This window comes from Natator depressus, chromosome 10 (assembly GCF_965152275.1).
Source record: "Natator depressus isolate rNatDep1 chromosome 10, rNatDep2.hap1, whole genome shotgun sequence".
Lineage (NCBI taxonomy): Eukaryota > Metazoa > Chordata > Testudines > Cheloniidae > Natator > Natator depressus.
The window spans coordinates 49,375,259-49,397,032 of record NC_134243.1 but is presented as its reverse complement, the minus strand read 5'-3'; the positions used below and the strand labels follow the sequence as shown (position 1 = coordinate 49,397,032).

Sequence of the window (21,774 nt, the reverse complement as noted above, 5' to 3'; positions counted from 1 at the left end):
AATAACATGAGGGGGAAAGGAGTCCAGGAGAGCTGCCTGTATTTTAAAGAATCTTTATTGAGGTTACAGGGACAAACCATCCCAATGTGTAGAAAAAATAGTAAATATGGCAGGCGACCAGCTTGGCTTAACAGTGAAATCCTTGCTGCTCTTAAATACAAAAAAGAAGCTTACAAGAAGTGGAAGATTGAACAAATGACCAGGGATGAGTAAAAAATATTGCTCGGGCTTGCAGGAGTGAAATCAGGAAGGCCAAATCACACCTGGAGTTGCAGCTAGCAAGAGATGTTAAGAGTAACATGAAGGGTTTCTTCAGGTATGTTAGCAACAAGAAGAAAGTCAAGGAAAGTGTGGGCCCCTTACTGAATGAGGGAGGCAACCTAGTGACAGAGGATGTGGAAAAAGCTAATGTACTCAATGCTTTTTTTGCCTCTGTCTTCACGAACAAGGTCAGCTCCCGGATTACTGCACTAGGCAGCACAGCATGGGGAGAAGGTGACCAGCCCTCTGTGGAGAAAGAAGTGGTTTGGGACTATTTAGAAAAGCTGGACGAGCACAAGTCCATGGGGCCGGATGTGTTGCATCCGAGAGTGCTAAAGGAGTTGGCGGATGTGATTGCAGAGCCATTGGCCATTATCTTTGAAAACTCATGGCGATCGGGGGAGGTCCCAGATGACTGGAAAAAGGCTAATGTAGTGCCCATCTTTAAAAAAGGGAAGAAGGAGGATCCTAGGAACTACAGGCCAGTCAGCCTCACCTCAGTCCCTGGAAAAATCATGGAGCAGGTCCTCAAGGAATCAATTCTGAAGCACTTAGAGGAGAGGAAAGTGATCAGGAACAGTCAGCATGGATTCACCAAGGGCAAGTCATGCCTGACTAATCTAATTGCCTTCTATGACGAGATAACTGGCTCTGTGGATGAAGGGAAAGCAGTGGACGTGTTGTTCCTTGACTTTAGCAAAGCTTTTGACACGGTCTCCCACAGTATTCTTGCCAGCAAGTTAAAGAAGTATGGGCTGGATGAATGGACTATAAGGTGGACAGAAAGCTGGCTAGATTGTCAGGCTCAACGGGTAGTGATCAATGGCTCCATGTCTAGTTGGCAGCCGGTATCCAGTGGAGTGCCCCAGGGGTCAGTCCTGGGGCCAGTTTTGTTCAATATCTTCATAAATGATCTGGAGGATGGTGTGGATTGCACCCTCAGCAAGTTTGCAGATGACACGAAACTGGGAGGAGTGGTAGATACGCTGGAGGGTAGGGATAGGATACAGAGGGACCTAGTCAAATTGGAGGATTGGGACAAAAGAAATCTGATGAGGTTCAACAAGGACAAGTGCAGAGTCCTGCACTTAGGACGGAAGAATCCCATGCACCGCTACAGACTAGGAACCAAATGGCTAGGCAGCAGTTCTGCAGAAAAGGACCTAGGGGTTACAGTGGACGAGAAGTTGGATATGAGTCAATAGTGTGCCCTTGTTGCCAAGAAGATCAATGGCATTTTGGGATGTATAAGTAGGGGCATTGCCAGCAGATCGAGGGACGTGATCGTTCCCCTCTATTCGACATTGGTGAGGCCTCATCTGGAGTACTGTGTCCAGTTTTGGGCCCCACGCTACAAGAAGGATGTGGAAAAATTGGAAAGAGTCCAGCGGAGGGCAGCAAAAATGATTAGGGGACTGGAACACATGACTTATGAGGAGAGGCTGAGGAAACTGGGGATGTTTAGTCTTCAGAAGAGAAGAATGAGGGGGGATTTGATAGCTGCTTTCAACTACCTAAATGGGGGTTCCAAAGAGGATGGCTCTAGACTGTTCTCAGTGGTAGCAGAACAAGGAGTAATGGTCTCAAGTTGCACTGGGGGAGATTTAGGTTGGATATTAGGAAAAACTTTTTCACTATGAGGGTGATGAAACACTGGAATGCGTTACCTAGGGAGGTGGTGGAATCTTCTTCCCTAGAAGTTTTTAAGGTCAGGCTTGACAAAGTCCTGACTGGGATGATTTAGTTGGGGATTGGTCCTGCTTTGAGCAGGGGGTTGGACTAGATGACCTCCTGAGGTCCCTTCCAACCCTGATATTCTATGATTCTATGACTCTATGAATCTAGATACTTTTGTTGTGAGAGACAAGCTAATACCTTCCTCAAATTCTGGGAAGCCTTTCAAAATATTGGAACCTGAATGTCACTAAGACTGACTTTGACACATTTTATTTAATACTCTTTTATTTATTTACATTATACAAAAATAAAAAGGGGCATCTAATCAAAACTTTACAACCCCTTGACACAAGTTATAAGAACAAATATAAAATTCCCTCTCTGAACCTTATAGTATTAAGTAGAAAACATTTAACCTGAGATATTTCCTGTGCTTCTGACTTATTAAGATGAGGAATTATGCTTCTTGAAGGTTGAGGGCCCAAATCAATCTTGAGAATTTAGAACAAGGATTGTAGTTTCTAGAGTTGCAATAAGGCCACGGCACCAGCACCTATGTTTTGGTCTCCATTTCCAGAAGATATTGGACCTCATCCAATAGTAGTGTATAATTAATAGGATTTCTGAAGAGGAATGGAAAGTTTTAGCATGACCTGAAACTGAAGGGCACTGTCCCATTTGATAAACTCTGAACAAAGCTACATCCTGCCATGCCTGTAAACATTTACACAATTAGGAGCTGAAATTAAAATTAGTTCTATGTCCTCCAGCAAAACTGTGGTTTCACTGTAGCTACAGTAGAATCCAATGGATATAAAAGAGATATCTCTGGCAATCCTAGAACGATTAGATCCAAACTGTGCTTGACATGAAAATTCTTTAAAGAAACAGTGGAAGGACTGACCTTGGATATCAGCAAGAGAGCTACTTATACAAAGACTGACTCAATGTCAGTGCCATAGCTGTTAATCTGGTAACTGAATTTTATCACCAAGAGCACCAGCAAACAATGATGGTCCTTACCAAGGACCTAGTCATCAAGCCTGAAATGTCATGAAAGGCTCACAAAAGGTATCTTCCAAACTACTGATCTTCTTAAACCTCACAAATGTCTTACTACATACGGGGCTTGTCTACACTTACCAGTAGCTCAGCACTGCTGCAATCGATGCAGCGGATGTCGATCTAGTGGGTCAGTGAAGACACGCAAAATCGATGGGAGAGCGCTCTCCAGTAATCCACCACTCCGAGAAGAGTAAGGGAAGTTGATGGGAGAGCGTCTCCTATTGACACAACATAGTGTAGACACCACAGTAAGTTTACCTAAGCTATGGTGACTCCAGTTACATTATTCACGTAACTGGAGTAGTGTAACTTAGGTTGACTTACTGTGATAGTATAGACAAGGCCTTACTCTCAGCGATATTTTCCAGAAATGGGGATATTGTCGTTCAAAGGGTATAACAAACCATAACTGCTTGTAATTAGTAGTTATTAAAATAAGGACCAGAAAAGAAAATGCCCTCTTCCAAAATCCATTTTCTTTGATACTGTGAACATAACCAAAGAACCTGGGTGGGATTCTGGCTTGTAAAGTTTGTCATATTTCCTGTTCTCTGGTACATTAGAGACTGTGTGGTTGGGGGCCATTCAGATTGTAACATAATGACAGTTTCTAAGACCCTGCACAGGCATGCAGGGCTTAGAAGTTGAGCAACAGTAAGCTCCAGTGCTAAAACCCTGCATAAAAATGCAGATTAATTATTGCTGTATCACTCTGGCATTTGGATTTCGTTAGCTGCCACTAAGATATGAGGTGTTTTCTCTGGAATATAGAGAAAAGTGTGGCACACAGGAAATCCTGCAAGGAAAGCCAAGGGACAGCAAAGCTTGGGGAGAAAACTTAGCCAGAGATTTCTGTTATGTAAGTATGCTTGTTATATAAGTTGCCAACACAGCCAAACCCCAGAAAAACAGTAAGTTTGGACTATATATATAGTGGGTACATGTCATTCAAAATAGGCTATGAACCTGACCTGCTTATAGAGATCTTAAGTCTCTACAGAAATGATAATATTACTATTTATTATCATCATCCATTTAATTAAAGGCTATACTACTAACACCAACATTTATCATGACATGGTGGTCACAGATCAAATTTTGACTTTACAGCAAATTTAAGGAAAATCTTCCATTCCTAACATTTTATTAGGAGTTTGCATCCAACTGTTCATTCGTATATTCAGAAACCCCAGTTGTACAGTGTCAGATATTTGTCCCTCTTTTTTTCATCCTAGTTAATCCTATATAATGGTTAATTACACATAGCTCAGCACTTCAAATTTATAAAAATATTTATAGGCACCCTTCCTATACTTTGCGCATCTACCATAAATTAAACCCCCACAAAATTCAAGAGGACTGCCTAGGAATATTATGCATTCTATCTGCCACCAGTGAAAAATTACAGTAGGTAAGTAATGAACTTGTGTTCCCTCAGAGTATCAAATGCACACATAGTGGACTAAATTCTGCCCTAAATTACACTTTGCAACTCCACTGAGCTCAGACGGGTTGCACAAGTGTAAATGAGAACAGAATTTGTCCCATTATTTAAATGCTTGGTTTTGTATTTTAATCTTTGAGTTAGCTGGCAGATGTATAAAATCACATGTACAGTATACAGAGAATTCCCATTTAACTGTATCCCGAAGAGGCCCATGTACAAACATTGTTTACTCCTCTAAGTACTTGGACTATATTGTGCTCATAAAGTTTGCCCCATATAGACCCATTTCATACATGGATATATAAGCAGCTGGTGGGTAATGAAGCTTCAAGCACAGCTCTAATAGGTATTAAACTTTTCCTGACTTATCTGTCTGAAGACTCTGGTACTCAGAGCAGCTACACTTGTGAGGTGAGGCTGCTGCAAATCTGTCAGGTACATAAAGGGATATGCAATTTCTGGTATTCCATGTAGCGCTCCACAAGCAGATTCAAGTCCTGGGACTATGCAAGGGGAATTATTAGTTAATCAGTTTTCGATGAGAAACTGGTATAAATACACACCCCAAAACCCCCACAAGTCACACTGTGTGCTCATACATTTAATTTCTCCTCTACAATAATCCCAGATCTCACTCTCATAGAGCCTTATCCCCAAACACACTTTTGTTTAAAAGTGTATTTTTAAAAAGCAGTTTAAGTGTAATAAAATGTTAAGGTTCGCAATGTGGTATTACTTTTTATATTCATAACTCAGAGTTATAGATATTCCCCTACCAGATTCCCAGTTATACCTCTCTCTCAAATTTTTGGTAAAGTTGAGATTCAGATCCAAACCTCACAGCTCAAGACCATTCTTATTAGAAATTGGTATATTAATTACCAATTTCCCCAGTGGTTATTTGATAGAATAATAGGTCCATATCACTTCTGAGATACTTCAAAATATGTTGTAAAACTTTAATTTTAAAATGTGGTCACTGGGTGCTTCAAGTAACTAGTTTTTATAAACTAAGCACAATCCAGACACAAAATAATTGTCTAGAAACCTCTTGTGGGAGGGAAGTGTTAAAAACTGACTTTTAGTCTTAATTCCCTGCATTTTGTCAGTTTAAAACAGGCTCTTAACCTTATTTTGTTGTTTATTTTTTGCATTTAATTTTCTATTAATTTGTTCTACTTGACTGGCACTTACCCCAATAAATGGGTATTATTTACTCTATTGGTGTAATCTTTCTCAGATAGGACAATCTGCTGAATCAATGTAATCTCTAGTCTGCCTCACGAAATCTTGCAGCTGCTCACTCTCTTTGTGATTATGTAATTGTTCTGGTGTAAATGTAAGCAAGCAAAACTTTAGTAAGTGTGTGTGTGGGGGGAAGAAACCTTTATTGTACAAGCAAAATTAGTGGAGTCTTGGCACTATACTAGCAGCGCACAAACATTACTCAATTGAGGACTACAATAGCAACATGCCAGGAGCCCCAGGGCTACATTTAATTTGCATAGACAGTGTCGACTGTTGCAATCTTCATCTTTAGTGTGATGGTACAATTCCTATATACTACAAGTCCAAACATGCAATGATTCTAGCATCCATTTTTAATCTAGAAATGCAGCCTATGAAAATTCTGGGGTTCAGAATGCAAACATTTGTCTTCATAATCATCCACCTCAGTCTGCAGAGATGATGGCTCCCAAGATCCAAAACACTATACTGACTTGAATGACATAGCCTGCTGAAAAGACAAATCCCAACATGCAATGCTCCATCTTGGTCCAAGTGCACAGAAAAGATGAGCCCGCAGAAGAAGATGGTTAATCCATGCATCACAGCCCCAGGGGACAAGAGGTTTTAGTGGCAACATGCCATCCTGACCATGATGGACTTTGCATTAAACTGGAATACAATGAGCTAGGGCCTCTTTATCCCTGGCAATTGGACACAGGTTTCCTGTAATTCCAGAATTTGCCAAATGGTCCTGATTTTTCTCGAGTGCAACCTTACATCCCTATTCTTGAAATATGTGACTCAAGAAAGACCATGACGTGGTGAGCAGTTTGGTATTTTGCTGTGGTGCTGCTTGGGGCAAATTCAGGATGGTGATGCCTCACATCTTCCCCTGCATATTAAAGATGTGGTAGCAAATAGCACCAGGAAGCCACAGAGGTGCCTCCATCCTCATGTGGGTTAGACCAAATAAGGCAACTTTGCACCTTACCGTGCACTAACAGCCAACCTCGTTGGGAGCAACAAATCCAAGTGGGTTGTCAGGTTAGTACAGATCTGTCCTTCATGCCCCCACTTCAGAACAACACCTCAGGGCAGGGCCCCGTTTCAGGGATAGGATGCTCCTCATGAGTGACTCCCCGCCCCGCTCTAGGTTGCGGCTCCCACCTCAATAGCTCCTCCCCTCCCCCAATGCAGGGCAAGAGGGGGAGGGTCTCTCCTCCATAGCGCTCCCCTCCCCAATGTAGGAGGACGAGGTCTTAATAGCTCCTTCCCTCCCCCAATCTAGGGCGGGGGGGTCGCTCCTCAACAGTTCCTCCTCTCCCCCAATCTAGGGCGGTGTGGGGGCGGGGGGGTCTCTCCGCAGTGGCTCCTCCTCCCCTCCCCCCTAAGGCGACGAGAGCGTCTCTCAGGAGCCACTCCTAGCCCTCAGCAAAGGGTGGAGTCCTACTTCAGGAGCCCGCTCCCCTCAGGCGCCCCTCCGTTACCCCATCCTAGGGTGGTGAGGCCTTTCCTCAAGGGTCCCCCTCCCGAGACAGGGGTCCTTCCTCCCTCCCTTCCCCCCTACCGTAGTACTACGAGCCTTACGCAGTCAGTCATCTCCATTGGGCCTGCATGCCCCACGTGACGCTGAGCGTGCGCCCCGAGCTGAACTGAGCTGTCACAGCCAGTTGTTTCCTAGGCGACCCAGAAGAAAGGGAGCGCGCCAGAGAGCGAGCGAGCACTAGGACAGGGCACGTGCACGCGCCACAGCGAGCCAGAGTGCGCGCGCGTTGGAACCCCGATCTCTTGAGAGCGCGCGCCAGCCTGATCCCGGGAGCTGCTGCTGCTGCTGCAGAGCGGAGCGGGATGTCAGGATTCCGGGCATCAGGTATGTGTCTCCCGGCCCCGCCCCCCCCAGCACTCCCTCAGGGCAGGGTTTGTACACGTGCCCAGTCCCACCCGCAGTGGGAGGCGCTGGGGACCCCCCTCCGTAATATACCACATAGCCCTGCAAAACACCTCCGGCCTCTGCCAGAGCAGGGCATCCCCCAGATAGCGGGCTGCGTGGGTCAGAGAGCAGGGCATCCCGCATTTAAAGGGGCTGTGCAGGTCTGTATGGCAGGGAGCAGGGCATCCCCCATATAATGGGACTGTGTGGGTTCCTGTAGCAGGTAGCAGGGCATCCCCTATATAATAGGGCTGTGCAGATCCCTGTGGAGAGAGCAGGGCATCCCCCATATAACGGACTGTGTGGATCTGTATGGCAGGAAGCCCCTCATATAAAGGGGCTGTGCGGGTCTGTATGGCAGGGAGCAGGGCATCCCCCATATAACGGAGCTGTGCGGGGCTGTGTGGCAGGGAGCAGGACATAACGGGTCTGGATGGCAGGGAACAGGGCATCCCCCATATAATGGGACTCTGCAGGTCCCTGTGGAGAGAGCAGGGCATCCCCCATATAACGGGACTGTGCAGGTCTGTATGGCAGGAGCAGGGCATCCCCCATAAAATGGGGCTGTGCGGGTCTGTATTGAAGGGAAAAGGGCATCCCCATGTAACGGGTCTGTATAGCAGGTCTGCATGACAGGGATCAGGGCATCCCACATATAACCAGGCTGATTGGGGCTCTATGGCTGGGAGTAGGGTATCCCACATATAACAGAGTTGTGCGGGTCTTTCTGCCAGGGAGCGTATCCCCAATATAATGAGGCTGTGCGGGTCTGTATGGAAGGAAGCAAGGCATCCCTCATATAACATGTCTGTATAGCAGGGAGTAGGGCATCCCCGTATAATAGGGCTGATTGGGCTGTATGGCTGGAAGCAAAGCATCCCCCATATAAGGGGGCTGTGCAGGTCCCTGTGGCAGGGAGCAGGGCATCCCCCATATGACGGAGCTGATTGGGGCTGTATGGCTGGGAGCAGTGCATCCCCCATAGACCAGGCCTGTGAAGTCCCTATGGCAGGGAGCAGGGCATCCCCCATATAACAGGGATGTATGGCTGGGAGCAGGGCATCCCCCATAGACCAGGGCTGTGAAGTCCCTGTGGCAGGGAGGAGGGCATTTCACATATAATAGTCTGTGGGATCCTCATGGCAGGGCATGATCTTATGATCCTATATGATCTTCTATGTCAGGGAATTTCCCCCCACCCCTCCTCATAAAGCAGGCTCTAGAGCAGAATGTTTCTCTTTCCCAACCCCCTTCATTTTACAGCCTGTAAATTGCTATGTGCTGGAGCAGGACAGGTCATCCTTCAAACATCCATCCATGAACAGGCTGTGGGCACCCAATGGCATGGTGCATGGCAAAGTACTGCCTTCCCTACATATTGGGATTTCTGTGGAGTTCCTATAGCAAGCTGCATTGTGATCTGCCAGTCTTCCCTGTCCCCAAGATAAATATATAAAACTGGTCTGCTGAGGAGTTCCTAAAGCAGGTTACGTGTCAGTCCATCCTCTCCTTTCAGTGGATAGAACGAGGTGTGCTTGTGGCACCTTAAAGACTAACAAATTTATCTGAGCATAAGCTTTCGTGGGCTAAAGCCCACTTCATCAGATGCATGCAGTGGAAAATACAGTAGGAAGATAGATAGATAGATAGAGAACATGAAAAAATGGGAGTTGCCATATCAACTCTTAAGGAGACCCATCAGCAGGAGAAAAAAAAACTTTTGTAGTGATAATCAGGATGGCCCATTTCAAACAGTTGACAAGAAGGTGTGAGTAACAGAAGGGGGGAAATTAGCATGGGGAAATAGTTTTTAGTTAGTGTAATGACTCATCCACTCCCAGTCTTTATGCAAGCCTAATTTAATGGTGTCCAGTTTGAAGATTAATTCCAATTCTGCTGTTTCTTGTTGGAGTCTGTTTTTGAAGTTTTTTTGTTGAATAATTGCAACTTTTACATCTGTAATGGAGTGTCCAGGGAGGTTGAAGTGTTCTCCGACTGGGTTTTGAATGTTATAATTCTTGACATCTGATTTGTGTCCATTGATACTTTTGCATAGAGACTGTCCGGTTTGGCGAATGTACATGGCAGAGGGGCATTGCTGGCACATGATGGCATATATCACATTGGTAGATGTGCAAGTGAACGAGCCTCTGATAGTGTGGCTGATGTGATTAGGTCCTATGATGGTATCCCTTAAATAGATGTGTGGACAGAGTTGGCAACGGGCTTTGTTGCAGGGATAGGTTCCTGGGTTAGTGGTTCTATTGTGTGGTGTGTGGTTGCTGGTGAGTATTTGCTTCAGGTTGTGAGGCTGTCTGTAAGCGAGGACTGGCCTGTCTCCCAAGATCTGTGAGAGTGAGGGATCGTCCTTCAGGATAGGTTGTAGATCTTTGATGATGCGCTGGAGAGGTTTTAGCTGGGGGCTGAAGGCAACGGCTAGTGGCATTCTGTTACTTTCTTTGTTGGGCCTGTCCTGTAGTAAGTGGCTTCTGGGTACTCTTCTGGCTCTGTCAATCTGTTTCTTCACTTCAGCAGGTGGTTATTGTAGTTGTAAGAACGCTTGATAGAGATCTTGCAGGTGTTTGTCTCTGTCTGAGGGGTTGGAGCAAATGCTGTTGTATCTTAGAGCTTGGCCATAGACAATGGATCATGTGGTGTGGTCTGGATGAAAGCTGGAGGCATATAGGTAGGAATAGCGGTTAGTAGGTTTCCAGTATAGGATGGTGTTGATATGACCATCGCTTATTAGCACTGTAGTGTCCAGGAAGTGGATCTCTTGTGTGGACTAGTCCAGACTGAGGTTGATGGTGGGATGGAAATTGTTGAAATCATGGTGGAATTCCTCAAGGGCTTCTTTTCCAGGGGTCCAGATGTTGAAGATGTCATCAATGTAACGCAGGTAGAGTAGGGGCGTTAGGGGACGAGAGCTGAGGAAGTGTTGTTCTAAGTCAGCCATAAAAATGTTGGCATACTGTGGGGCCATGCGGGTACCCATAGCAGTGTCACTGACTGGAAGGTATACATTGTCCCCAAATGTGAAATAGTTGTGGGTGAGGACAAAGTCACAATGTTCAGCCACCAGGTTTACCATAACATTATCGGGGATACTGTTCCTGATGGCTTGTAGTCCATCTTTGTGTGGAATGTTGGTGTAGAGGGCTTCTGCATCCATAGTGGCCAGGATGGTGTTTTCTGGAAGATCACCAATGGACTGTAGTTTCCTCAGGAAGTCAGTGGTGTCTTGAAGATAGCTAGAGTGCTGGTAGCGTAGAGCCTGAGGAGAGAGTCTACATAGCCAGACAATCCTGCTGTCAGGGTGCCAATGCCTGAGATGATGGGGCATCTAGGATTTCCAGGTTTATGGATGTTGGGTAGCAGATAGAATACCCCTGGTCAGGGTTCTAGGGGTGTGTCTGTGCAAATTTGTTCTTGTGCTTTTTCAGGGAGTTTCTTGAGCAGATGGTGTAGTTTCTTTTGGTAACCCTCAGTGGGATTAGAGGGTAATGGCTTGTAGAATGTGGTGTTGGAGAGCTGCCTAACAGCCTCTCGTTCATATTCCGACCTATTCATGATGGCGACAGCACCTCCTTTGTCAGCCTTTTTGATTATGATGTCAGAGTTGTTTCTGAGGCTGTGGATGGCATTGTGTTCTGCACAGCTGAGGTTATGGGGCAAGTGATGCTGCTTTTCTATAATTTCAGGCCGTGCACGTCGGCGGAAGCACTCTATGTCTAAGTCGAGTCTGTTGTTTTGACCTTCAAGAGGAGTCCACCCAGAATCCTTCTTTTTGTAGTGTTGGTAGGAAGGTCTCTGTGGGTTAGTGTGCTGTTCAGAGGTGTGTTGGAAATATTCCTTGAGTCAGAGACATCGAAAGTAGGATTCTAGGTCACTACAGAACTGTATCATGTTCGTGGGGGTGGAGGGGCAGAAGGAGAGGCCCTGAGATACGACAGATTCTTCTGCTGGGCTCAGAATATAGCTGGATAGATTAACAATATTGTTGGGTGGGTTAAGGGAACCACTGTTGTGGCCCCTTGTGGCATGTACTAGTTTAGATAGTTTAGTGTCCTTTTTCCTTTGTAGAGAAGCAAACTGTGTGTTGTAAATGGCTTGTCTAGTTTTTGTAAAGTCCAGCCACGAGGAATTTTGTGTGGAAGGTTGTCTTTTATGAGAGTATCTAGTTTTGAGAGCTCATTCTTAATCTTTCCCTGTTTACTCTATAGGATGTTGATCAGGATGTTAATAGATGTGCACTGGGGTTCTGGAGGTAAGACATGTCAGCATAGCACCCACCATGCAAATAATAGGTGGACTGTGGATTTCTATATTAGTATATATGGCAGTGCACTGCCCTCAATACAACAGGCATACTCTTGATTCCCTATAGAGGGTGTATATAAGTAGTAAGGTGTGTGGGCATTACCCTTTTTGTAATTGCCCCGGGTGCAGGTCGTGTCTTAGATGCCTTTCTCTGCTCATTATTTCTATTAAGTGCATCATTAGTTTATTTATAAATATAAGTAGAGGAGGGAAAATGGATTCCAAAATATTTGTACTTAATGTAAAAGAAGATACTGAACAGTAAATATTTGTACTGAAGATGTGGTCGTTAGTTTAGAAGTTATTCTGAATCTGGTCACTTCTTTTGTTTAAACAAAAAAGATGTAAGCTCTGGCTGGTATGGAGTTGTATGAAATATGTGGAGGGTTGCCTAGGGTTTGATCCAGTTCTTAGATGCTGCTGAGTTTTCCAATTCCATGATTTGTCAATAGCTGTAAAACCAGAAAAATTGTTTTCCATCTTTGCTTAGTTGTACCTTGCTAGTCCTGGTCTACATTGCTGGTTCTTTCACAAGGATACAAGTAATTAGCTACACCTTAGCAGGTGTATGATTAAGAATTACATGCTTGATCCTAGAAAGCGGCCTTGGGAACCACCTTATACCATATTCATTCCCAGATGTAAGTATAAAGAATCCCAGGAGTCTGGGGGCATTAATGCCATCTTCCCTTACCCGCCCCCCCATCCATCTTTTGTGTGATTTCTTCAGGATAATGCTTCTTGAATCATGCCTTCATTCTAAATGCTGTAAATCCATAAAATTATGTTGTGACTTTTGTCAACAAGGTTCTGACCTACATTAGCATGGTATTACGTCACAGCAAGAAGACCAGCAATAGTTTTTGAAGGCCAAATCCATAAGGACTCTTTTTTTTAATCAAGAAAATGTTTAGTTTTCCCTCTGTAATCTGCTGCATAGTTATGTAGCACAGAATTAGCAGTCTTTTTTTTTTCATTACACATATGTATAGGGATGAAATCAGTAAACGCTGGAGATCCATGTTCAAACATAAGATGTCATAGGATGTCACATTAACTTCATTTAGTGAGGTTCCTAAGTTAACATAAATCACTATTTCAGTTTATTTTCCTATTGTCCTGGGGCTGGTAAATGTGGTTTGATGTAAATTTCTGTATTCTGTACATGCATATTTCACAACAGACAATCACTTGGCTGAACAACAGACTGAGTGCACACCCCTTGAGCCAAGTTTGCTTGTAGGTACAAAAGGTTTTATAAGTAATAGGTATAACTCAAGTGTGTATAATATATAATATAAATGTAACCACACGCACACATAAACACATCTTCTATATTGAATCCAGTGTGTGTAATATATTGTGAGGTGCATTGCCATATATTGCCGGCTATCTTTGCTGAAAAAGTTAGCCCAGCAGGACTGAGCTAAGCATTCTGTGGTAGTTTTAATCTGAAGATTCTTTTGCTTGTATCCATTTAAGTGAAAACCAGTGTTGTTTTATTATTTTATTTGTTGTGACCATTAGTTGATATTTACAAATAAGGCAAGATTTTGTTTCTGTTTTTTTGCTCAATATATTGTAAAAATTGTATTATATGTAAAGGGTTGAACTGGGATAATACTGGTACTGAATGGTTCTGCTAGTTCTTGTGCAGATACTGTAAATTCCTGCAGATCAGGCATGTCAGAATACTTGTAAAAAGTTCATTAATGTAGTATGAGCATGTTAGAGATATTCCACACAAATTAGACAACAGCTGTACGGTATTGACATATAGAGTCTTCTGTTGTGAGATGAGATGTTGGCATTAAATAATTGTTACCTTGAGCTTGTGAACTGTTGCGAGACAGTGTACTTTATGCAGAAAAGGAAAGGAATGCTTCTCCCTCTCTTACGAAAGGTTCAGAACAGGAAACTAGTGCACACTGTGTCCTGGGCAGCACTACAGTGGGCTGATGGTCAGAAAACTGACTGCAGGTCCAATTCAGTGAGTAAAGTGCCTGCGTGCCTGAGGCAGTACATATGCTCACTGACTCCGGCATGTTTCTGAACAAATTGTAGTAACTTCATGTTCATTTTTCTCACTGAGTTGCAGAATTGACTATGCAGCCCCTGTATACAGTGTGGTATGTTTCTCTGACAAAGGATGAGAAGGTCTGGGTCAGATAAGAAAATATATGGCTAGCCTGATGGGCGACTACTCCAAATTCTACACAAAAGGAATGTGTATCAAGAGTGAGCAGTTATTTCAGTCTTAGAACTAAAATATAACAGGCTGTATGCAGACATAACTCCTGCCAATTCATGGGGCAGTGGAGGGGGTGTTAGTAAGGGCATGACAAAGGTCTGCTAAGCAGGGATCTACCCTGATCTAGCATGCATCGGGCCATGCTTGCAGTGTGTGTGTGCAATGGATAACCTAGAACTCAGGTGAAATGTCTGTGACTGGGTGAGGTAATATCTTTTATTGGACCAACTTCTGTTGGTGAGAAGAGACAAGCTTTCAGGCTTACACAGAGCTCTTCTTCAGATCTGGGAAATGTACTCAGAGGGTCACAGTTAAATACAAGGTGGAACAGATTGTTTAGCGTAAGTAGTTAACACATATTTCAAGGGACCATTCAAGGTGAAGTGGCCCGTTAACACCTCTCCAGTCATAGGGGCAAAAAATAAAACTGGGGGACAAGAAGGAGCGGTTAAGAGGGTTACAGATTGTTGTAATAAATCATAAATCCAGCTGTGACACTGAGTACATTTTCCCTCTGAAGAAGCCTGAAAGCTTATCTTTCTCACCAACAGAAGTTGGTCCAGTAAAGACATTACTTCACCCACCTTGTCTCTCTAATATCCTGGGACCAGTACAGCTACAACACTACATGTGATTAGTGACAGATATTCTGGATGCAACAGAGTGGGTAGAGTTAACTGTTCCCATAGGCACCATGCCTGTCCCAATGTATGAGTGTGTGGGTGTTGATATAGCTGTTTTAGAGGGGCACAACTAGAAAGCTATGGAGATTTATGCAGTTCAGTACCCACCACAACCATTCTCGTTGTTATGCCACATGGCTATTTTTGCTGCGATGGCTAATGGCAATTTTCCTGCATCCCTGATTGGCTGGGTGCTGGATGCTTGTTTCCTCTTGGATTGTCTCTGTGCTAATGTATGGTGAAGGTAGCTCTGAGTCTCCCTTTGTATGGACAGCTTTTAGCAAAGGGGGATGGAAGTAACAAATTTCTGGGATTGTTAAGGGGATTTGTGTTTTAGTATATCCAAAGCACAAGTGGGAGAAGTTAGACTGCCCTCCCTGCAGAAGTCCAGCCTCTTTACCAGAAGGCAAAAGTCTACATGTTCCAGCATCTGCATGTGTTTAAATTTCCTGCCCTACCTGAATGCAGAACAAGCAGTTACTCTAATTGTGCTACATAGTGTAAACACTGTACAGGAGAATAACTCTTACCGCTTTAAAGGGGTAGTGAATGGGGCTCAATGTAAGGATGCCACCTTACTCAACCAATCTGCTCCCTGGATGACTCAGTTACTTTACAGACAGAAAGTTTCATCCTTGTTAATGCTGCAGAGCTAATATAGCCATGGGAAAGTGAGCTGGAGTCTATTCTGCTGCATGTGTTATCATCAAAAGTGTCAACTAAGTTCTATTTGCAGAATCTTGATTGCTAGTTGTTATATAAGAGGAAGAAAATATTAGATTTATTTATTTATTTTGAATCCCAGATTGAGTGCCTGCTCCCATGGAAACCAAAGGCAAAACTCCCATTAGCTTCAATGGGTGCAGGAGCAGGCCCCGAGTCTGCCGTGGAGCAATACAGAAAGTTTGTTCTTTTGACTTGTAAAATTGCTATGACTATCGCCAAGCCAGAATAAATACAAAACGTCACCAATATTTTTAGAGTTGCTTATCAGTTTAACTCCACTTTAACGTATTCTGTGAAATTCCAGATTTATGCTTTTCAATATAAAATAAAAATTCTTGCTTGTTGTTATTGTGGGGCTAAACTTGCCCTGTGCCACCCTTTGCATAGGCTCTTGCCCCTGCGGGAATCAATGAATAAGGTGGTTACAGGGTGCAGGAGGCCCTGAAGTTGCACAAGAGGTAATGGGCGGAGTCCTTCACTGTCTCTGTCCCTGAAGACCCAGTTACGCAAGCTATATGCTGTGCTTGGAGTTGGCTTGCTGAGAATGACATAATAGAGTTTAATACTTAATTTAGTTATAGGGTCCAAATCAGCCCTCAGTTACACCCATGTAATCGCACCAAAATCATTGGTGGTGCATGAATTTAAGCAGAGGCAGAATGTGTTATGTAAACTTGAGAGGCATATGGAGGTGATTCAATTTCCAAATAATTATTAATTGAACATCTGCTTATTCCTTGGTTTATTCAAAAATGTAATGTTTCCACTGTAAAAATTTCTCCCTCTGTCCCACTTCCATTTTATCTTTTCCCTCATCCTGTGCTACTATGATCATTTAGATTGTGAGCTTTTCAGGGCCGGTACCATGTTTTTCCTTGCTTTATAAAGTACCATGTACATCTATGGCACTATATACAAATATAATTACATTAAAAAACTATGTTAAAGGAACTTTAGGTTGTGAAGTCAAGCACTCAAAAATTAGGAAATGCCAGATTAAGATTAAAAAGAAAAAAGAAAAGGAGTACTTGTGGCACCTTAGAGACTAACCAGTTTATTTGAGCATGAGCTTTCGTGAGCTACAGCTCACTTCATCGGATGTAAGATTGTCTGTGCAAATGTAATTCACCCCCTTGTGTGTACATCCTTTACACTGAATGAGGCAGGGGGTCCTGTGGAAAAAATGGTAATCGAAATTAAATACTGTATCATAGTGCACCTGAATAAGGCAGATTTAAAGATGCATGGGCAACCTTTAATCTGGAATTTCCTAACTTTCAAGAACATGACTTTTCAGTCAAAATAACAGTCTTGTAACGTATAAAAACCTCAGAAATTCTAAACAACTAACAGAAAAGAGAAAACATTCTTCTATGTGCAACTCTACAATCCCTCAATGAAATATTAACAGCAGGATTTTAACCTTAAACCTGCAGCACTAACCTCTGCTACTTGAGCTACAGAAGGAGAAGGCAGTTGTCTAAGAGTTGAGGGTTAGGCTATGGGAGCCAAGTGCTGGCTCTGAAGGTTGTAAGAAGGATCCTCCCAACCCACCTTTCTCACTCTCTCCTCTCCTGGAATTGTGGGAGCTCCTGCCCTATGTGCTGTACCCAGATAGGGGGTGGACCACTAGGAACATATTTTTGATCCAGGGGAGTGGTTGGGGAGAGCCTGGCCTGGCTCTCTCCCCTCAACCCTCCTCCTCTCCCGCCCTAGAAGCTCCTAGGCTTTCCTGCTGCAGTGTGTGCTGATGCTGATGCTTTATCAGTGTCATGAACCTGACTTTAGAATGTTCATATCAGTTGTTATTTTGGCAGGCTGCCAGATTTTTCCTGAGCCATGCAAGCAAGGGATGAAAGATGACCATTTTTAACAATATATATCTTAGCTAAATCTGCATGAAATGTCACAGGACAAAGAAAGGGCACTTTAATAGCTAAAGGGCTATTTCCCTGTTGAATTTCAAAGGCCTTTTGTAAACAATGGGGGTGGGGTGACCAGATGTCCCGATTTTATAGGGACAGTCCCGATTTTTGGGTCTTTTTCTTGTATAGGCTGCTATTACCGCCCACCTCCGTCCCGATTTTTCACACTTGCTGTCTGGTCACCGTAAATGGGCGTGTCGGAGCTTCTCAAGAAAAAAAAAAGTCGCAAGAAACTTTTATAATGGAAAGTGCTAGGAAACTTAAATGCAGGGGTCACTGCGAGCTTCTCCATGTAATTAAAGATGAGAATTCCCAAACATAAAGGGTAAAATCCTGATCCTATTGAAGTCAGTGGGAGTTTTGCTATTGGCTTCAATGGGTATGTCTATGCTGCAATTAAACACCCTGCAGCTGGCCTGTGCCAGCTGATTTGTGCTCTCAGGGCTCTCCCCTCATGGCGTCCCAGAGTCTGAATGTCTACTCTGCAATTTTATAGCCCTACTGCCTAAGCTCCGCTAGCCTGAGTCAGGTGACATGGACCAGCCACAGGTGTTTAACTGCAGTGTGGACATACCCATTGAAGCTGATGGCAAAATTCCCACTGACATCATTGGGGTCAGGATTTCACCCAATATGTTCATTTGTCCAAGTCCATCGTATAATTTCTGGTGGGAAATCCAGCATCTGAACTATCAGCCCTCCTAGCCGAAGGTATACCTCTCTACTGATTTACATTTTCCATATGAAGCCTTAGACCTTCTTATTGCAAAAACTGAATTCTAAAAAGTTTTTTAGTTAGCTCATGAGCTCTTAGCTGTAATAATTTACATTAGCAAACTGCCAAGGTATGATCACTGGGCATGTGATATGCATCAGTCAGTAAACAACCCATGACTTTTCTCAGTATTTAATAAGCTAGTGGAATTTACAGGCCCCTTCCAATAAATTATCACATTCTTATCTGGAAAGATAAAATTAGTAGGTTTGGAAAACAGCTTTTTTTAAGTAGAAATGGGAGACAGCTCAAGGTACTCATGTTCACTTACACAGTTGATCCATAAATAAAAGAACCTTTAAAATATGCACTTGTAACTATTATTCATCAGATTTTTCTCTCTATCCTTTCTGCCCACTCACATTCTAACTAATTTGATTGTTCACTGATTATTTTTAAATAAGTAGGATTTTTGAGCAGGGAAACAGATAGTAAACTACATAAATAGAAATGTTTAACTTTTAAAGGTGTTAGTCATAAAAAAAAAAACTCAAAAGGGCAAATACTCCTTGGAGTCATTATAATATGTGACCATATCGTATCTTCCAGTTGGGACAACGGGGCTTAGAAAGCTCCAAAGTTCACTTAAGAGTATCTGACACAAGTTCCCCTTGGCAAGAAGAGATTCAGAGGAGACTGCGGAGTTCACATGATCTCTAAGGGCTCTGTGATCCATGGGAAAAGGAAGTTCCAAAGCCTCAAGAGGGCTGAGAGCTGTCCCTATCTAGTGCTGTCTTTCTCTACACGCTTCCCCCCTCCTCAAGAGCCATGATGCTATTGATTCTTTAACCCATGTTTGTGTGATACCCACCCTTTCTCAAAAGGGTCTTTCAGGAAGTTAATCATGCTAGGTGTAACATTAATTTAATTTTACAAGACATCAACCTGCCTAGCAAAGATTATGCTGTGAAGAGAGCAGTGGTTCTCTAGCGCCACCTTGGCATTGCCCTCCCTACCCTGAGCTCCATGTCCCAAGTTACAGTGAGCAGGGGCAGAGGAGTTTATATAGGCTCGTGGTATGGGGGGCAGCATGCTGCAGATGCATCATCCTCTCTGCTCTGTCATCCCCCACTTTTCTTTCTTTTCCACCCAGTTTAATTTATCTTTGCTCACTTCCCTGCCTTGCAGTGGAGGGGAGCATATGGCACTGCAGTGTCCATCTGGTTGCTATATATATGCACTTATCATGCACTCCTCATGCAGGAACCTGTCGTACATTTCTTATTCAGGAAAAACTTGCATTGACTTCAGTTGCTCTTTAAGTGTTTATTCTTTCCTGTGAATGGGAGTTGTTCACAAAGAGTTAACAAAACAGATCCCTATTTGTGCATCCTCAAACTCCTATGTTAGTAACATCTGTATTATGGTAATGTTCAAAGGCAATAAGGATTGGGGGCCCCATTGTGCTGTGTGCTGTACAAACATAGATAAGAGGCAATCTTTGCCGTTTTGGGTTAAAGTCTAAAATATTTTTTGTTGGAACAATGTGTATGGTGATAGGTATCTTACCTTAGATATGCAGATAATACTGTACATCTAATTAGTAAGTCAGTCTTTATATTTTTGCTCCATAGCACAAACCCACTTCTCAAATTTTTGCTTAAGTGCAAAACCAAACATCCTAAATACTTTCTATTTTTATTGTTTTATCTGATAATTTTAAACAAACAGCTTTTTACATGTGGGGTTTTAGTCTAGAGCTGTGAGATATATATCTCACAGCTCTAGACTAAAACCCCACATATAAAATATATATATATATATAACCCCACATTATATAAAGAGACATTAAAATAATCATATTTGTTACTATGTGTTAATGACCAGGTCCTACAAAATCAAGTAGCATTGCCTCCTGTGGGTCTACATATGAGTGTAAGGGTCTGTCTGTGTAGACTCCTTTGCCATAACAGGGCTTCCAGTTATTAAAAACGGAAATAATGTTAACAGCATAACTTTCTATTATGTATTTCGTTGGTTCAGAGAGATACCAAAATAAGTATATTTTTAAAAAATCACAATTTTGCATGAATTCGTCTAACCTACAAGTAACACTTAAGATTAATACAGCTAAAAGGTCAAAGAAATTGTATCTACCTTTTCAGTTTGTTTACTTTGAGCGTTTGACAGCTAGCCCTGTGTGTACTGCCTATTTCCCCCTGTCATTAGTTTGGATCTTTCACACAGCAGCATGGGAGAGAAAAAAAATTAAAATAAAAAAATGTAATTGTAAAACAACAAAGTTGGTAGGGGGAATAAGAAGCATGTATATTACCTGAAACTACCTTGGTCTTTGGAGCAGGGACTATCTTGTTATATGTGAGTTCAGTGCCAACGACAGTGGGGCCCTGATCTCCTATTAGAATGTGTAGGGGGTCATATCCCATGGGTGGGCAAACTTTTTAGCCTGAGGGCCACATCTGGGTATGGAAATTGAATGGCAGGCCATGAACGCTCACAAAATTGGGGGTTGGAGTGAGGGAGTGGGTGAGGGCTCCGGCCGGGGGTGCGGGCTCTGAGGTGGGGGCAGAAATTAGGAATTCAGGGTGCGGGGGGGGGGCGCTCCAGGCTGGGGCAGAGGGTTCGGGTGCCAGGGGAGTGGGGATTCCGGCTGGGGGTACAGGCTCTGGGGTGGGGCTGGGGATGAGAGGTTGGGGATACAAGAGGGTGCTCCAGGCTCAAACCAAGGGGTTCTTTAAAGGTGATGTAGCAGCTATTGTCCTCTGCTGGCATTATGCTCTTACTGGCGGTGGTACTTCTCCATATTTCTCCTAACTTGTGGCTATATGCTGCCACAATTAATTTATTCTTACATGTTCTATTTTTAGTGGCTTACTATACAGTATGATATGTGAATTAAAACAAAATAAATTCAGAAATAGGAAACTTTAGAAAATAGGAATTGCTGTACCAGACCAGTCCAATTCCACGATCCATCTGATTAATAACCTCTCTGACCGTGGCCACAACCAGATGTTTTAGAATAAGTTACAGGAAATGCTACAGTGGACAATTATGGAATAAACTTCCCAAAAGGGAAGTTTTTTCCGAGCTGTCTCTGGTAGTGGTTGGTTTGTGTCCTGAAGTAGAAGAATTTATATCCCTTATAAAAAAAATTATCCTCTGTAATCCATATATAACTAATACTTTTTTGAATTTTATTAAACTCTGAGCTTCTAATTTAATTTTACAATCAGACAAAATAGAAAACAAACAAACAACAAAACCAAGAATTGTGAGACAGTAAATTTCACATACCAGTGAATGGCAAAAGTGGGACCCAATCCTGCAGCTAAACTTAATTTGACTTCAGAATCATGACTGGCTTTGTAATGTGCACTGGAATTTATAAAGCAACAATGTAGGTAATAATGTAGATTTTCTAAAAGCATCAAGCACTATAAGTCCTGCATGACTACATTCTCTTCGAGGCGGAATTCCTCTGTAGAACTATTTTTCAATATTTTCATTATTCAAACGAGTC

The 21,774-nt window shown here is 43.0% G+C and overlaps 2 protein-coding genes across 4 annotated transcripts in view; one reads left to right on the top strand and one right to left on the bottom strand.

Moving 5' to 3' along the window:
* NRG4 (neuregulin 4) overlaps positions 1–7,557 on the bottom strand; it is a 66,900-nt gene extending 59,343 nt beyond the window's left edge. The window contains exon 1 of one of the 2 annotated variants that reach the window (XM_074966062.1): positions 7,248–7,557. The gene's annotated coding sequence lies outside the window, so the exon portion shown is untranslated. The remainder of the gene's footprint in view (positions 1–7,247) is intronic. The other variant, XM_074966061.1, reaches the window with a different exon arrangement.
* TMEM266 (transmembrane protein 266) overlaps positions 7,366–21,774 on the top strand; it is a 125,347-nt gene continuing 110,938 nt past the window's right edge. For both annotated transcript variants that reach the window (XM_074966064.1, XM_074966063.1), the window contains exon 1: positions 7,366–7,550. The gene's annotated coding sequence lies outside the window, so the exon portion shown is untranslated. The remainder of the gene's footprint in view (positions 7,551–21,774) is intronic.